At 38.7% G+C, this 4874-nt stretch overlaps 1 protein-coding gene across 2 annotated transcripts in view; it reads right to left on the reverse strand.

Moving 5' to 3' along the window:
- Positions 1–4874, reverse strand: part of LOC102893853 (legumin J) — a 29946-nt gene that overhangs the window by 24965 nt on the left and 107 nt on the right. The gene's annotated exons all lie outside the window — the stretch shown is intronic.

Raw genomic sequence — 4874 nt, forward strand, 5'->3', positions numbered from 1 at the left:
TCTTGTTTTAACATTTGAAAGCATGGCAAGTGTTTGACATTACTTAAGATTCAAGCAACATGAGTTGTCATCAAAATGACTTTACTACAGTTTAAAATTTACATAAAATTGATGTTTTGCCTCGCAATTTTAGGTTGAATTCATTAAGAAACATTATGAAGTCTGCCTCAAAGGCTAATTTTCAAAGCCATTCAGAGTTCCATTACAGTTGAGGCTGGTTCTTCCCATTAAGAAAAATTCAATTTTGGCTCTCAGATTTTAAAAAATCACAATAAAACTTCGCCACTGCTGAGCCATCAAACTGATGTGTGGCAAGGCAAAAGAGAAGATTCAGCTTGTTTCTGACAAAAATTCAGAGAATTGATGAAGGTTGTTCACAAGAGCAAACGAAGTTCACCATTGACACTACTGTTTCAGCAACACATGGTAGACTCAAATATTTTCTGCAAAGCACCTGCTAATTCATAATACCATGAATAAACTTTAAACATCTTACATTTTCATAAGACTAGTAAACTTGTGAACTAAGCTTTTTTAAATTTTTATCACTGTAAGTTATAATACATCTAAGCAGATTCTTCATGTTTAATTTTTCTCAATTTCTTTGAAATATTTCCCCTTTAGTTGTAACATGAAGACTATTCATAGAGGCTAATTCTTTTTTCACTTCAAAGTCAGCACTGACTTTTGGAATAAAAAACTTCGTGTCAATAATCATCTTTTGGATTCATCAAGAGCCAAGGAAAACCATTGAAATCATTTGCCCTGATTTTTGATTCACTATTGATGTTGTTCCAATGTCAACTAATAATAATCCTAAACAAGTTTATTTTCTCTGGAAATATTCTTTCTGTTGGTGCAATCAATCACAATGGAATTAACCAACTCTTGGTAGTTTTCCTTATTTGGCTAACAAATAAGCCACTCAAAACTTCCTGTGCCATCAGCCTCATTTTTGTTCTTCATTTTTGTCAAGAAATTCTGCTTTGATAGTTAGAAAAAAAATTTTTCTAATCAACTGTCACTTTGCCATGAATTGGAAATACTGTGATGAGTGCTTAGTAATGTTGAAGTAGATCGTATTTTTGTGTCATAAAATATTTTTCATCTTTTAAATTTTCTTCATTTAAAAATGTAAAGTAGTCTTAGCTTATGGACTATATAAAAACCAGCAGCAGGCTAGATTCAACCTGCGGGTCACAGTTTGCCCACCTCTGCTCTAGAACACAATATTTCTCTCTACTCTCAGATTCAGGAACTAGGATCCAGAAAGGTGTGTTATAAGAATCAGGTAATCACCATTTACTGGCTTCTCTTCCAGGTAAGGTGGATCCTGCTTTGTTAAAAGTCTGATTATTTCTACTAGATTGTTTATAATCTAGTTCCCATAGAACTAGTGGTTGCTCACTTTTAATTATCGATAGCCTTTGGAAAACCCTTTAGTTATCTCTAATGTCACCCAACTCTGCTAACATTAAAAGCATTTCCGCCCTTCGCCTTTTGTATTGGAAGGATACATGGTCATTGGACAAGATACTGTTCAAATTACTGAACCAAACCCCTGGTTTGGGTCATTCTTGAGAAGTAAGGCCTTGTAACAGCCAGAGAGGCCCCTGATACACAGTTAATGCTAAGAGTTTGACCTTCATATTTATCTGAGACTATGGGTCATAGAGAAGGCTATGAAAAATCTATGCCATTAAATCTAGACATTTCTAGAACTGAGAACTGGGCTACTGGGACTCTAGCTCCTAGTTTTACAATTCAGGATTCTACAAAGATGACTCAAAGGAGAGCCCCCCATCCTAGCCCCATTGGGCATTAGAGAATCCCAAGCATTCCAGTGATCGTGGCAGATTCTCCACTCCACTCTTCACCCCTGATCTCTACGTCCTACCCACCTTTTCATGTTTGGAGGCTCCCCTTAGTGGCCATGGCTAAGTGGAGGCCTGACATAGTAACCAGACCCCTCACATTGATATTCGACTGTATACAGACTGAAACAAGGGAGGAAACAGTTAAGTCACATGCAGATTAGACTGTGGATGTTACAATACCTCCTGCAAAGTTACTTGGTAGGCATAGTCAGCAGGGGGGAACCTGAAGCTTCTACTAAACCATAACAAGATTAACCTAAGCAAGATCTGTTAGTTCAAACCAGTGATGTTATCAGTCTCTATTTCATCTTTTGTAGCCCCTTGCTGACTTTTTCTTTCCCCACCTCACACCTTTTGTTGCTGACTTAAAATGAGAGATGTTGAGGAGGCTACAGCCACTGGTTAGTCTAAACTTGCTTTAATCACATGGAAAAGAGGCCTCAAGGATGAGAAGTAACAAGGGTACATCTCTTGAACCTCCACTCCCAGTCCACAGTATCTTGCTGAAGACCCAAAGCTAATTATTCTTTCAAAGGCCACCCTTTTACAATGGCAAAAGTGTGTGCCAAGGGTCAGTCTTCCATTATATGAGTGTGGGGAGGGTAACAAGGCAGAGACCTGGCACAATGCAAGCCCATTGGTGGTGTGAAGCATGCTGAAGAGAAGAAATTAGGATCCGAGTCATAATGCCTTAAGTCAAAAAAATATATGGAGAGATGCTTCTCCTTCCTCAAAACGAAATGCAGTTATACCTTGGTGTGGGGAAGCAGGGGGAAATAAGAGAGAGCACTTCTAAATATATCCCAGAACAGCCTTCAAGAGTTGTAACTGGAGAATGAATGCCAGAGACTGAACTCAAAACCAAATTAAAGGGTAGTGAGCCAACCAGGCAGTTTATTACTGCCAAAGTGGACAGCGCCCTCTGGTGGGAAAATATTTTAAACAGCCCTTAAAACACTAACCTGTACCTGTTTCTACAAAAAAATCCATATGGAGGCAGCTCGATGGCAATTATAATTAGCTAAAATTCTGAAAACAAGTATTGACACAATTGTACTTACTAATAATAGCTAACAGTGGGCACTTATGTGCGAAGCACTGAGCTAAGCAAGCATTTTGCAAGCATTACCTCATTTAATACTCAAAACAGTGTGAGCCAGGTATCATTCTCTCTGCTTTGAAATTGAAACTTAAAGCTGCAACTTGGTCAAGGAGCCCCAGTTAATAAGGGGGGAAAGTATTACACTTAAATTTTAAAGCCCAAAAAATCTGACTCAGAAAACCACACGCAGAGAGAGCAAGGACTACAGCAGAAATTTGGAAAGTATTTGCTATACGTTGCTCATTTTTTAGAATAGTGATTTTGCTTTAACTTGCAATAGTGAAATAAGTAAATCAGTTTCTGAATAAATTATTTGGTGCTGTATTAGTTTGTCAGGGACATCATCATGTCCCTTCCAGCCCTAGCTGAGCCAAGTTATTCATGATATTCCACTCTCTCATCCAAGCTTCTGAATCCTCTTCCAAAATACTTTTTTGCTCATTTGTTGTCTTATACTCTTGTCCAAAAACCCAAATTAATCACTCAGTAAATCCAGTACTGCAACCCAAGGCAAATCAATAGCCCTCTAATCATCATTCTGGGAACACATTTTACACTAAAACATAATAGGAACCTCAGTAAAAGTAGCTCTTTACTTCTGAACTAAAACTAAAGCCTGCATTCCAGCTTTCTTTACTACCTAAAGAAATTACTAACATAATGCATGTACACCATGAAATTAGTTTTTAAGAACTACTGAAAGGGAAATGATTGGCTTTAGCATTTGGAAAAAAGTTCAACTTGACTGCAAACACAAATCAACACGGTGACTAACAAAAAAGTTAATATTCGTTTAGGCTGTATCAAAACCATTGGGCCCCTTTTGCCCACAGAACACAATACAAAATTCTTAGCTGCGCATACTCAAGTGCCTGAGATAGGCCCCAAAGCCACTTTCTCAGCCTCATTCAGAGAACAAATATTTATGTAGCGATTTCAATCACTGCTAGGCACTATCCTGGTTCTGGAGGATGAAAACGGCACCTTCAACATTAAGTGAAGAAAAAGAAAGTAGGCGTAAAGGGCAAAGGATAATGGTATGGGGAGTGGTGAGGGTCAGGGTAGGCCTCTCAGATAGTGAGTGAATCATGGGGTATTTGTGGAAAGACTGTCCAGATGGAGGAAAGTGCAAAGGCTTGGAGGCAGAAGCATCAACAAGACCAATGTGGCTGACTCACAGAGCAAATGGATTGGGAGTTGAGGGGTGAGGAGAGGTGTTCGCATGCCACACAAGGATTTTTAGGCTATAGTAGATTCATATTTACTGTGAGGTGGGGAAGCCACTAGAAATTTTGAGAAGAGATGTAACATTATGGGAATGTTTTTAAAGGATAATTCTTGGTATAGTGAGGGGATCTGAATGGGGAGGCATGAATGGCAGCAGCCTTATGTCTTATTCCTAGTGCTTCAGCAAACTAGCTGTATTACCATATTAGCAGGTCTTATTTACTGAGGTCTTATGTGCGAGGCATAACATCTTTTAACCCTCGAAACGAAAATGCAAAGCACCTATTAAAAATGGGAGGGAAAACAAAAAAGACTCAGGCAAGGTCAAGTACCTCATTCACAATAGCTAATAAATGGTGGAAGCACAGAATCTGCCAGATATTAAAGAGCGAGTTTCTTCCACTACAACACACAACATACTCATCCCAAGTCAATAAATTCTGTATCGGACCTTTTTACCACTCAAGTCTCTGGACGGATTACCCTCTGCATAAAATAGATAACCTTCCAATTTCTTTGATGGCAAACTTGTTCATTTTTCCAGGTAAACTCAAGTATTCCCTCCGGAGTAAAATTATTCCTGATTTTTCCCCAGGCCACTTAGCGGCTCCATCTTCTGTGCCTTTACAGCAGTTGCTCTATCTTCATTTACCTGAAACGGTACTTAC

Source organism: Pteropus alecto, unplaced genomic scaffold (genome assembly GCF_000325575.1).
Source record: "Pteropus alecto unplaced genomic scaffold, ASM32557v1 scaffold146, whole genome shotgun sequence".
NCBI lineage: Eukaryota > Metazoa > Chordata > Mammalia > Chiroptera > Pteropodidae > Pteropus > Pteropus alecto.